The sequence below is a fragment of the Pseudoliparis swirei genome, chromosome 18 (genome assembly GCF_029220125.1).
Source record: "Pseudoliparis swirei isolate HS2019 ecotype Mariana Trench chromosome 18, NWPU_hadal_v1, whole genome shotgun sequence".
In the NCBI taxonomy this organism is placed as follows: Eukaryota; Metazoa; Chordata; class Actinopteri; order Perciformes; family Liparidae; genus Pseudoliparis; species Pseudoliparis swirei.
In genome coordinates this window covers 27,847,306-27,861,493 of record NC_079405.1, presented here as the reverse complement: position 1 = coordinate 27,861,493, position 14,188 = coordinate 27,847,306, and positions in this window count along the sequence as shown.

Genomic DNA, 14,188 nt, shown 5'->3' with positions numbered 1-14,188 from the left:
TTATGCACGGTTTGAGGCTAGCAACAACAGCGCTAGCTCGCCGCTAACAACAACACCGTTAAGCGTAGCCGAGGTGAGTTCTACCGCTGGGGATGAACACACACTCTCTGTGACCGAGCACAGTGTGAGGAGGGCTCTGTTGAGGGTGAACACCAGGAAAGCTGCAGGTCCAGATGGCATATCTGGGCGAGTACTGAAGACCTGTGCTAACCAGCTAGCTCCAGTGTTCACCACAATATTCAACCTCCCTGGCTGAGTCCGTGGTCCCCGCCTGCTTCAGGAGATCCACTATTGTCCCTGTGCCCAAGAATGCTTCTCCAGCATGTATGAATGACTACCGACCGGTGGCCCTCACCTCGGTGGTCATGAAATGCTTTGAGAGGCTGATAAAGGACTACATCTGCGCCTTCCTCCCTTCCTCCATGGACCCGCTGCAGTTTGCTTATCGCCCAAACAGATCCACGGATGATGCTGTCTCCCAGGTACTGCACACCACACTCTCTCATCTGGACAGCCAGAGGGGGCTATGTGAGACTGCTGTTCATTGATTATAGTTCAGCTTTCAACACCATAGTCCCTCCAGACTGGCCGGCAAGCTGATTGAGCTGGGACTGAACACCCCTGTGTGCTTGGATCCTGGACTTCCTGACCGCCAGGCCACAGGTGGTCAGGGTGGGCAGACACACCTCCAAATCCCTCACCCTGAACACAGGATCCCCAGGGTTGCGTCCTCAGCCCCTACTGTACTCCCTGTACACACATGACTGTGTGGCCAGGTTCAGCTCCAACACCATCATCAAGTTTGCGGATGACACAGTGGTGGTGGGCCTGATCTCCGACAACGACGAGAAGGCCTACCTGGAGGAAGTTGCTGATCTGTCACTCTGGTGCCAGGACAACAGCCTCCTCATGAATGTCACCAAAACTAAGGAGCTGATTGTGGACTTTAGGAGGGTACAACAACAGAGGACGTACTCACCACTGGGGATTAACGGGACTACTGTGGAGAGGGTGAGCGGTATAAATACCTGGGAGTCCACATCACCGAGGATCTGACATGGTCAACAAACACAGACACTCTGGTGAGAAAGGCAAGGCAGCGCCTCTACCACCTCAGGCAGCTGAGGAAATTTAAAGTTTCCCAGAGGATCCTTCAGTCCTTCTACTCTGGAGCTGTAGAGAGCGTCCTGACAGGAAGCATCACAGCCTGGTTTGGCAACTGCTCCGCTCAGGACAGGAAGGCTCTGCAGAGAGTAGTGCGTTCGGCTGAACGCACTATTGAACTACACTCCCACCCTGCAGGACTTGTACACCAGGAGGTGCAGAACCAGAGCCGGCAGGATCATGAAGGATCCTCACCACCCCAACAACAGACTGTTTCAGCTGCTGCGGTCAGGCAGGCGCCTCCGTAGTCACGCTGCAAGAACAAAGAGACTGAGACGGAGTTTCTTTCCTCAGGCCATCAGGATTGTGAACTCCGACCTCACCAGGACCCCCACATAGACCCACACAACTGCCCCTCTTAGGCACACACACACACACACACACTTACTGTAAATATTGTGTTGTTTTTTATTGTAAATAGTGTGTACTTGTTGCCCTTGCACATTCCTGCTGAGCATTGCCACTTTCATTTCACTGCACACCCTGTGTGTGTATGTGACAAATAAAACATCTTGAATCTTGAATCTTGATGAAAAGACGACCGGGCCGAGGCAACGTGTTCACACACACACACACACACGCACACACACACACACACACACACATCAAACCCTTTAAAGAGCGATAACCAAAGAGCTGTTTCTGATGTGGGAACATGAACCAGAGGGAGGCGTCATACACGCCGCTGTGTCATCCTGTGAGCCGTGTTCCTGTGTGTGTGTGTGTGTGTGTGTGTGTGTGAGAGAGAGTCTCTGTAGGATGATAAGCTAAAGGGATTTAGGCCATGGGTTTCCTAGGTTATAGCTAAAAGCCACCTGTCCATCTAACACACAGTCGGACGATTTAAAATATTAGTGCGGAAATAATAAGTGCTCATGTGAATGGAGAGGAGATCTCTCTCTCTCTCTCCCTCCCTCTCTCTCTCTCTCTGTCTCTCTCTCTCTCTGAATCAAACCAAAAAGCTAAAATAACTCTGTCTGTCCAAAATAATAAGCCGGAGCTTTTCTCCGTGAATTTAGCCGACTGTCGATCTGGAACACATCTTTAGGTTGTTCAGAGATCCAGGAACAACACAACACATACACACACATACACACAACACATATACACACATACACACAACACATATACACACATACACACAACACATATACACACATTTACACAACACATATACAAACATACACACACATACACACAACACATATACACACATTTACACAACACATATACACACATACACAACACATACACAACATATACACACATATACGAAACATATACACACAACACATACACACATACACACAACACATATACACACATACACACAACACATATACACACATACACACAACACATATACACGTATACATATATACACACATATACACATATACACAACACATATACACAACACATATACACATATACACAACACAGTACACTCAAAAAAACGATTCAAGCCCTTCTTAGAGGTGACACATTTAAATATTGTTTGATACATTTAAATAAATAAATTACAAAATGAAGATATTTATTTTGAATGGGTGTAACACAAAATGTATGAATACTTTCATTTATTAGATTTATTTAGGTTACACTCACAAAAACGATTCAAGCCCTTCTTCGAGGTGACACATTTAAATATTGTTTGATACATTTAAATAAATCAATTCCAAAAATAGATATTTATATTTAATGGGTGGAACACAAAATGTATGAATTCTTTCATTTATGAGATTTATTTAGGTTAGATGGTGTGCATATCAACTCAAAATAAATGTGTTTCATTGAGGACTACCCTTTGCGCATGCGCCAGCTGAAAATCAGTTGTTTACAAGATGAAGACACTTTCAGGGCTGTACGGTGGTGTAGTGGCTAGCACTGTTGCCTCAAAGCCAGAGGGCCGTGGGTTCAATTCCCAGTCGGGGTGTTCCTTCTGTGTGGAGTTTGCATATTTTCTTAGTTAGTTTATATTTTGAGTTGGACAAACACAAATTAATTTAATTTAATGAATATCGTTATTTTATTTTAGATGTATTTGAAACAAATGAGTTGGACTAACTTAATTACATTGTATTGCACTGATGTGCTAAATTTGAGTTGGAGTTGCATATAATTATTGGATGGAAAACCTGCCAACAATTTAATTAAGTTCATCCAATGAGTCATTTCTTTGAGTGTAGGAGGCGCGGTGACCCCGTCGTGACCCCCGGTGCTCGGTGAGCATGAGTTTGACCTCTATGTATTAAAAACAAAACACCGGCTGATGTGCAATACCGATTCCCGCCACCAGGCTCGGCGGCGGTGAAGGACACAACGACGACGTGGCCCCGATTCAAATGACATTCACGCTCCTCTCGTTTATTCTGCCAAGCGGTCGACGTCTTTACGGCCAGATGTCACTGGAACTCAACCGCCGTGATAACGGTCCAATTTGTTTGCATAATTAATAGAAACTCCGGCACACGGAGCTCTGAGAATCCTCCGGTGACCACAAACCTTCCAGGAAATAAATCCTCTTTGTTTACCGTTCAGTTGTTTTGGGAAACTCTCCAAGACGGCAGGAATATGAATGTTTTATTACTGAGAATGTCAAGGTGAGGGACGACACTTCACACGCACACTGTGTGTGTACACGTGTAGATGGGTATATGTGTATATGTGTTGTGTACATGTGTATATGTGTTGTGTATATGTGTTGTGTATGTATAAGAGAAGGTGTGGGGGGGGGTTAGGGTTAGGGTTAGGGCTTCAAGGACAGGTGTGAGTGTGTCCTGATGCCCGGGGCAGGCCGGACCCGCGTGTGATGCTCATCCGTGTTTTCCATGTGTGCCGTGTTACAGTTTCTATGATGTATTAATGTTTATACGTGTGAAAAATTGTGTCTTCAGCTTCCGATGAAGAGCCTTCGGGAGTGTGAGGAAGATCGGATGACCATGATGAGGACGAGGCAGAGGAACAGAAGATTAGATTTTTATTGATTCATCCCCAGTGGGAAATTACTTTACACAGCAGCAAAACATTTTTTTACTAAAATAAATGAAATAAATAAAATAAATTCAATAAATACATTTAAAAAAGGATAGTGTATTAAATGTAATAAATTAAATACATTAAATCCATTAAATAAATTAAAAGAATTAAATAAATTAAATACATTCAATAAATTCAATAAATTCAAAAAAAGGATAGTGTATTAAATGTAATAGATTAAATACATTAAATAAATAAAATAAATTAAATAAAATAATCATGAAACATCTCAAATGAATGCATGTCTTTTGAAGCAAGTTTGTCTTAACTCTAATTTGATGTATTTTTCATGCCCAGAAGTCAGCCCTAGAGAAGCTGTTGGAGGATGAGGACCGAGAGCTTCTCCTGAAGGCAGAGCCGTCTCCATCCAGGTCCAGAAAGAGATTTAGACGGAACACCACTGGAGACACAACAGAGGTGAGTGACCAAGTAACACTTGATACTCTCCATCATTTGGGGAAAGATGAACTAATCCTGCATTGACTTCACAGGTTCACCTCCAGAACCAAATCATGAAGACATTCACATACAGGACTGTCTCAGAAAATTAGAATATTGTGATAAAGTTCTTTATTTTCTGTAATGCAATTAAAAAAACAAAAATGTCATGCATTCTGGATTCATTACAAATCAACTGAAATATTGCAAGCCTTTTATTCTTTTAATATTGCTGATTATGGCTTACAGCTTAAGAAAACTCTAAAATCCTATCTCATAAAATTTTAATATTTGAGTTTTCTTAAGCTGTAAGCCATAATCAGCAATAAATCAGAGTAAAAGGCTTGCAATATTTCAGTTGATTTGTAATGAATCCAGAATGCATGACATTTTTGTTTTTTTAATTGCATTACAGAAAATAAAGAACTTCATCACAATATTCTAATTTTCTGAGACAGTCCTGTATATCATCAATCCTTAAATGTCTGGTTCCTTGAAGCTGTGTACCGCTAATGGAAGGTCTTCATTACGCTGGATAATGACGGGTTCAGGATGCTGTGACACACACACACACACACACACACACACACACACACACACACACACGTTATACATGCCTTGGGACGGATGCTCTGGAGAACATTAGTCACTGTTGTACAGCGGGGCATTCTTCATCTAATTACGGGGAACAAGATCTGTTCAGTGTTCACACAAACGGTGTGTGTGTCTCTTACACACACACACACACACACACAGGATGGTGTCATGTTGGGTCACTGTGCAGCTGAAGTGTTTCTGGGGGTTGTTTCAGTTTAATTACAGTTTACATAGCAGGCAATAAATAAGTCATACAGCCACTTAATGATTTTTACTGAAGCTCAAAGTAACGTTAGCGCCAACCAGAGGGTTGATGTCGTAAACGAGTCGGGTCGTATTCCCATCGATGGATACCGACTGCTGGACAGAAAGAGTTTATTTTCATTTTCGGTCTTTGTTGTGGCAGATTACGGAGAAAAGAAATCACTGCACATCAAAAAACTCTCGGATTGTTTCTCGTCGATCAAAGACGACACAATCCACCGACGGGTGTTTTAAAGTGTTCCCGATGTCAGAGGAATGAGGAACAACCAGAGGACGCTGTGACGACGCCTCGGCTGACGGAAATAGCGAGAATAGCTCCAGCTGCCATACGTCTGAACGTGATATCGAAGCGCGCTGGAAGACGTTTCAAGGATCACTTCTCGGATGAGAAGATGCCGATCGATAAGGAAAAAGGTTCAAGGTCACATTGAAACTCAAGCTTCTGTTTAATGAGATATTAATGCTGCGTTAATATACGAATATATAGTATAGTACAGGATATAATATGCCAATAGGAGACAGAAAGGCGTCGCCATATTTGAAATGTGAAATCCGATTAGCTGAAATTGAACTTCCTGACGCTTCCCCACGATGACGCCTGATTTTTAAAGGGACATACACACACTGAAGTCATGCCAGCTGCAACTCAGGGGAGAAAATCGTTTTTTCTTCTTCTCAACAACAAATGTAAGTTGAATTTGCTGGCTGTAAAACGATGAAGCGATTCATATTTCTGTGTTCTTTGGCTCATGTCTCCGTGATGCTTTGGTGCAGAAAGATTCTGTAAAGATATTTAGAATCTGTGTGAAGTCCTCTTGCTTTCTACGATAGCACGAAGCTACATGTCGCTAGCTCCGGAAACGTTCTGAATGGTTGACTCCTGACAAAATTATGATTATGATATTTTAATTTTTATTTCAGTTGGTGTTGGAGTTGTGTTGAAATCCTTGTAGCCCAAGTTGTCCTCTTTAATTTGATGTACAACATCAATATATTTGCTCATGTTTATTATTATGTTATAGACAGTTTAAAACACAATATCAAAAAGGCACACGATTGGGTGCGTTGGGGCTTAATGAGATGGGTTTGGTATATTAATGCTGCATTAATATGCATTAATATGTATTTTAAACTCTGGTTTTGGGTGATGTGTGTTGGATGAGAGGAGCAAGAATGTGCATTAAATGTGAAGCCAGGAGACGGTTAGCTTAGCTTAGCTTAGCCTAGCGTAAATAATTTAAACAAGCCGGGCTCGACCCAAACGTTATAAAACAATCTGCCTACTAGCACATTCATGAGCGTATTAATTAACATACGGCTCTACTTTTGTTTTATTTCTGCAAGAACAAACATAATGGTAACAAAATAATGAGGCGCTAACAACCTCCGGGCGCCGAGAAGAAACTAATTGTCTTTTTCTTCAACAGAACTAAAATAGACGAGCTTCATTTGTTCGAACACGTCTGTTGAGGTTTCTCTTCTCTCTCGTCGTCGTGAACCAGACGTGACGAATAAAGATGTTTTGAATGAGGACGACGCATATCGACTGTTAGCTCCGCCCCCTCGTTTATTACTGTGTCCTGTGTCCTGTGTCCTTTGTCCTGTGTCCTGTGTCCTTTGTCCTGTTTCCTGTTTCTTGTTTCCTGTCTCCTGTGTCCTGTCTCCTGTCTCCTATCTCCTGTGTCCAGTGTCCTGTCTCCTGTCTCTTGTCTCCTATCTCCTGTCTCCAGTGTCCTGTCTCCTGTCTCCTATCTCCTGTGTCCAGTGTCCTGTCTCCTGTCTCTTGTCTCCTATCTCCTGTGTCCTGTGTCCAGTGTCCTGTCTCCTTTCTCCTGTCTCCTGTTTCCTGTTTCCTGTCTCTTGTCTCCAGTGTCCTGTCTCCTGTCTCATGTGTCCTGTCTCTTGTCTCCTGTGTCCTGTCTCCAGTGTCCTGTCTCCTATCTCCTGTGTCCTGTTTCCTGTTTCCTGTCTCTTGTCTCCAGTGTCCTGTCTCATGTGTCCTGTCTCCTGTCTCTTGTCTCCTGTGTCCTGTCTCCTGTGTCATGTCTCTTGTCTCCTATCTCCTGTGTCCAGTGTCCTGTCTCCTGTCTCCTGTGTCCTGTGTCCAGTGTCCTGTCTCCTGTCTCCTGTCTCCAGTGTCCTGTCTCCTATCTCCTGTGTCCTGTTTCCTGTTTCCTGTCTCTTGTCTCCAGTGTCCTGTGTCCTGTCTCCTGTGTCCTGTCTCTTGTCTCCAGTGTCCTGTCTCCTATCTCCTGTGTCCTGTTTCCTGTGTCCTGTTTCCAGTGTCCTGTCTCCTGTGTCCTGTCTCCTGTGTCCTGTCTCCTGTGTCCTGTGTCCTGTCTCCTATCTCCTGTGTCCAGTGTCCTGTCTCCTGTGTCCTGTCTCCTGTCTCCTGTCTCTTGTCTCCTGTGTCCTGTCTCCTATCTCCTGTGTCCTGTCTCCTGTCTCTTGTCTCCTGTCTCCTGTCTCCTGTGTCCTGTCTCCTATCTCCTGTGTCCAGTGTCCTGTCTCCTGTCTCCTGTCTCCTGTGTCCTGTCTCCTATCTCCTGTGTCCAGTGTCCTGTCTCCTGTCTCTTGTCTCCTGTCTCCTGTCTCCTGTGTCCTGTCTCCTATCTCCTGTGTCCTGTCTCCTGTGTCCTGTGTCCTGTCTCCTATCTCCTGTGTCCTGTCTCCTGTGTCCTGTCTCCTGTCTCCTGTCTCTTGTCTCCTGTGTCCTGTCTCCTATCTCCTGTGTCCAGTGTCCTGTCTCCTGTCTCTTGTCTCCTGTCTCCTGTCTCCTGTGTCCTGTCTCCTATCTCCTGTGTCCAGTGTCCTGTCTCCTGTCTCCTGTCTCCTGTGTCTCCTTGGTCACCTGACTGAAGGCCATCTTGACTGTTGGCTCCGCCCCCTCGTGCTCCACGCCTCACCGCTGCAGCGACACAGTTGGCAGATTTACCTCCTGAGGCGCTTCTCCTGGACACTTTGAGACGTCCGAAGTCAGCTGGGCATCCCAGATTAAAACTCCAGACGACAGAGTTTACGGCCGTTATGCCAAAGTCTGTCCTCTCCATGAGTCCCTCTGACGGTGTCACCACAACGTCTCTAGAGCGGCCCCTCTGTCTGTCCCTCTGTCTGTCTCTCGTCTCTCTGTCTGTCTCTCGTCTCTTGTCTCTCGTCTCTTGTCTCTCGTCTCTCGTCCCTCTCGTCTCTCGTCCCTCGTCTCTCGTCCCTCTCGTCTCTCTCGTCTCTCTCGTCCCTCTTGTACCTCTCGTCTCTCGTCCCTCTCGTCTCTCGTCTCTCTGTCTGTCTCTCGTCTCTCTGTCTGTCTCTAGTCTCTTGTCTCTCGTCTCTTGTCTCTCGTCTCTCGTCCCTCTCGTCTCTCGTCTCTCGTCCCTCTCGTCTCTCTCGTCTCTCTTGTACCTCTCGTCTCTCGTCCCTCTCGTCTCTCGTCCCTCGTCTCTCGTCTCTCGTCCCTCTCGTCTCTCGTCTCTCGTGTTTCTCCATCAACACCGAATAGTTTTTCTTTCGGTCGTGTTTTGTCTCCAGCATTATCTGACAAGAAAGAACCGTTCCTGATTGTTTTTGTTCTCCTCCCTCGATGATTCTGCGTCTCACACACATTGATACCGCGACATTGAATTCTCTTATCGCCTCGATGGGAACTCGGCGCGCTGTGAGGAAGTGATGGAGCTCCACTTCCTCACAGAGAGGCTGAGCGTGAGAATCTACCGGCGAGGAACACGAAGCTTCAGAGGAGCTCTGCTCTCATTTACATCTTTATTTATTTCCATCTTTCCATTTCTTTTCTTTCACTGTTGCTCTTGAAATATTCTCCTCTCAGCCTGAAGCTGATGGTTGTTCCCAGAGGAAGTGGAAGTGGAAGTGGAAGTAGAAGTGGAAGTAGAAGATCTATCGGCGCCCAAAGAGACGTTTAAATCTCTAAATAATTCCATTATGGATTTACAACCGAGACTCTTTTTGACTTTATGTGTAACATGTGTAACATTAGTTATTCATAGGTGATTTAAATGCATATCAGAAGAATTGTGCAGCTGCTTTGGGAGGAGCTGGTTTCACCTTCTTTAGTCCAGCGGTTAAAAGAATAAATAATAAGTCATTAAAGTTTAAAAAAAAGATTCCCTTGAATGCAGCTGATTGCTGGGAGATGCATGGAGAGTCCTGTCTCCTCTCTCCTGTGTTCTGTCTCCTGCCTCCTGTCTCCTGCCTCCTGCCTCCTGCCTCCTGCCTCCTGCCTCCTGTCTCCTGCCTCCTGTCTCCTGTCTCGTGTCTCCTGCCTCCTGCATCTCTGAATCGTTGGTCATGACTGAAGGCCAGCAGCAGGTGAGCAGCTGCGTCGCCTTCGACTGACCTTGTTCTCTCTGAGCAAAGCCCCCCCCCCACTCTCACACACACACACACTCACACACTCACATATATCTGCTGCTGTGTCAGTCCACCGGGCTTGCAACCTGATTCTTCGGTTTTCTATCCACCCTCCACACCCTCCAACCTCCACCTCTATCCTCCTCCGCCTCCACCTCCTCCACCTCTATCCTCCTCCGCCTCCACCTCCTCCACCTCTATCCTCCTCCGCCTCCTCCTCCTCTATCCCGCCTCCACCTCCTCCACCTCTATCCTCCTCCGCCTCCACCTCCTCCACCTCTATCCTCCTCCGCCTCCACCTCCTCCTCCTCTATCCTCCTCCGCCTCCACCTCCTCCACCTCTATCCTTCTCCGCCTCCACCTCCTCCTCCTCTATCCTCCTCCACCTCTATCCTCCTCCGCCTCCACCTCCTCCACCTCTATCCTCCTCCGCCTCCACCTCCTCCACCTCTATCCTCCTCCGCCTCCACCTCCTCCTCCTCTATCCTCCTCCGCCTCCACCTCCTCCACCTCTATCCTCCTCCGCCTCCACCTCCTCCTCCTCTATCCTCCTCCGCCTCCACCTCCTCCTCCTCCACCTCCTCCACCTCTATCCTCCTCCGCCTCCACCTCCGCCTCCACCTCTATCCTCCTCCGCCTCCACCTCCTCCTCCTCCTCTCCTCCACCTCCTCCTCCTCTATCCTCCTCCACCTCTATCCTTCTCCGCCTCCACCTCCTCCTCCTCTATCCTCCTCCACCTCTATCCTCCTCCGCCTCCACCTCCTCCACCTCTATCCTTCTCCGCCTCCACCTCCTCCTCCTCTATCCTCCTCCACCTCTATCCTTCTCCGCCTCCACCTCCTCCTCCTCTATCCTCCTCCACCTCTATCCTCCTCCACCTCTATCCTCCTCCGCCTCCACCTCCTCCTCCTCCACCTCCTCCTCCTCTATCCTCCTCCGCCTCCACCTCCTCCACCTCTATCCTCCTCCGCCTCCACCTCCTCCTCCTCTATCCTTCTCCGCCTCCACCTCCTCCTCCTCTATCCTCCTCCACCTCTATCCTCCTCCGCCTCTATCCTCCTCCGCCTCCACCTCCTCCTCTATCCTCCTCCTCCACCTCTATCCTCCTCCTCCTCCACCCTCCACTAACCTCTATCCTCCACCCTCCACCCTCCACCTCCACCTCCTCTATCCTCCTCCTCCTCCACCTCTATCCTCCTCCACCTCCTCCTCTATCCTCCTCCGCCTTCACCTCCTCTATCCTCCTTCTCCTCCACCTCTATCCTCCTCCACCTCCTCCTCCTCTATCCTCCTCCTCCTCCTCCTCTATCCTCCTCTATCCTCCTCCTCCTCCTCCTCTATCCTCCTCCACCCTCCTCCTCTATCCTCCTCCGCCTTCACCTCCTCTATCCTCCTTCTCCTCCACCTCCTCCTCCTCTATCCTCCTCCACCCTCCACCTCTATCCTCCCCCTCCACCCTCTACCTCTATCCTCCTCCACCTCCTCCTCCTCCTCCTCCTCCTCCTCTATCCTCCTCCTCCTCCTCTATCCTCCTCCGCCTCCACCCTCCACTAACCTCTATCCTCCACCCTCCACCTCCACCACCCTGCTGCTGCTTCAAATGATGACAGGGTCCAGGACGAGGCCCCCGCCTATTTTGAAAAGGGATTTTTCTAAAAGTGTTCCCTCTTCAATTGGTTTCCTAGCTGGAGGATGAAAACGTTTATATTCGGCTCCATTTCTTAAATATATATAAACTCTTTCTACCTCCGTACTGCTGGAGGCTTTCTCTGAGGCCGGGGGAAGAAGACCACCTTGTTCCTCCAGAGACCCAGTTCCAATTATCTGGCCTCCAGATCAAGAGAAAGGCCTCGTCGGCCATTGTTTTCCAACAATAGCCGCTCTTTTTGTTCTTTTTTTTTATTCCCCACGTTGCGGAACATCTTCCCCATCATCAAAGAAACGAGCCGCCGCCTGATCGTTCGCTCGGCTCGCCGGACGCCACCGCATCCCGTCCCTCGCCCCTCGAGACGAATGAAGAATTCACTTCATCCCATCAGGAGACGCCGCCGTGACCAAACCTCGCCGCCAATTATCGGATCGCGATGGGGACCGGCGCCGAACCGGAGGCGGCGCCATTGTCAACCTCCCTGCGTGTCTAGAAATTGCAGCCGTTCGCTTGTTGGGCTTTGACTTCCTCAAAAAATGATCCCGTGGGACCGGAATGGCAATCACCAACCACACAGGAAGACGTTCTCCGGGGGTTTATAATTGCGTGTGCACGCCGACGGAGTGGGGCGCTTCGCTTTAATCGGCCCATTTTGATTAGGAGACATCGATCGAGACAATCGGCCTGAGAACGTGATGCCATTGTTGTTGTTGTTGTTGTTGTTGTTGTTGTTGTTTTCGCACACGACGGGTCTCCCAGCGTGGCCGTGTTCTCTGTGGTTTTTGATTGGTCCTAATGGTTCTGGAGGCGGCGTGAAGCCGAATTCCACCCAGGATGGTCGCTCGCAGAATGAAGACGACGTGTGGCGCATGTCCGCCTCTTTTCTGAGGCTCCTGGAGACGAGCGCCCACAGAACGGCGGCGTGGAGAGCTGTCACCATCCAATTATACCGGATCTCAATTATTCTGGACGAGAGGCGTCTCTCTTCCTTCCGTAATCCAAACACGGTGAAATATTTTGAGTAAAAGGAGCTCATCATGCTACTCTATCTGACCCTACATGAATAATAATCACTCTCAGTCGTGGCACGGAGTCCTAAGATGTGATGAAGGAACCGAACTGAAAGGTATTACATAATAGTTGAACCCTTCACCCTGATGCGGCGCATCCTTCGAGTATCGGCTATTATTTTATGGATCGGGTTAAATGTCCCTTCGCTCTCTCCCGTGCTCTTCTCAGGGGAGCGGCGCTCTGTGCAGGATAACTTTGATCATATCTGTTTATTGATCTGCTGGGAACCTTCAAGCAGCGGCAGAATTCCTGTTCGGTTCCCTTCAGTTTGTGAAAGAAACGGGCGTCTCAATGTCATCGAGCTACAATAAACACGTTTGGTCGTCTGTCTCTTAAAATGGAAATTCAGATTCTACTGATGTACCTGAACGCACCTGCGTTGCATGTCTTTCGGGAAAGCAAGCAGTTTAACTTCTGTGGATATCTCATAAAGCCCCCTGGGCCCTTTAAATGTCTTATATGGATTAAAGTGCATTTATTGATTTTATATGGATTATAGTGCATGTATATGGATTATATGAATTATAGTGCATTTATATGGATTATAGTGCATTTATATGGATTATAGTGCATAAGGATTATATGAATTATAGTGCATTTATATGGATTATAGTGCATTTATATGGATTATAGTGCATAAGGATTATATGAATTATAGTGTATTTATATGTTTTATATGAATTATAGTGCATTTATCTGTTCAAAAAAATCCACGCGTGACCCCATCATATGAACCCTTCTGCAGATTGAGCAATACGTTATGACGATGACAGGGAGGGGGGGGGTGATTGAATTACAACAGGAAGTGATGAATCTCTTTGTACTCCAGGTCCTCTCCCTCTCTCTCTCTCTCGCTCCCTCTCTCCCTCTCTCTTTCTCCCTCTCTCTCTCTCCCTCCCTCTCTCTTTCTCCCTCTCTCTCTCTCCCTCCCTCTCTCTCGCTCCCTCTCTCTCTCTCTCTCCTCTCTCTCTCTCTCCCTCTCTCTCTCTCTCGCTCCCTCTCTCTCGCTCCCTCTCTCTCTCTCTCTCTCTCTCTCTCTCTCTCTCTCCTCTCTCCCTCTCTCTTCTCTCTCTCTGATTGGTCAGCGGGGAGTATTTCACACCTCACCCGGTAAATGTTTCCATACTTCCTCTAACTCCGTGTGACTCTCGCCTCATTGCCTTCGCTCTCCCACTGAGAGTCGGTGCGGGTGTCATTTGCCCGGCGGTGCCTCTGATGAGGAGCCGTCAGTTCGGCCTCCACTTCAATATTGTCTGTGATTATTATGTTTTTATCTTATGGAATGGAATGAAATGTCCTGTTTGCTTTCACAGCATCGAGTATGACTTGGTATCACATTATTTGCTGCTGAGCATCTCAGAATTACATTTAAAAACATCCCACTTCTTTATCTCGTCGATGGAAATGACAACGTAGTTTTGAATTGGTCTGCATTAGCTGATTTGTGGATTGTTAAAGAGTCTAAATAAATAAACATCAAAGTGTGTGTGTTGTTCTCCAAACCTTTATTTAAATAGTTGCATATTTTACAAATATTTGAGCTCGTCGAGAAACAAAAGGTACACGTCTGAAAGGGGAGTGTGTGGACTAACATGCCCTTTGGG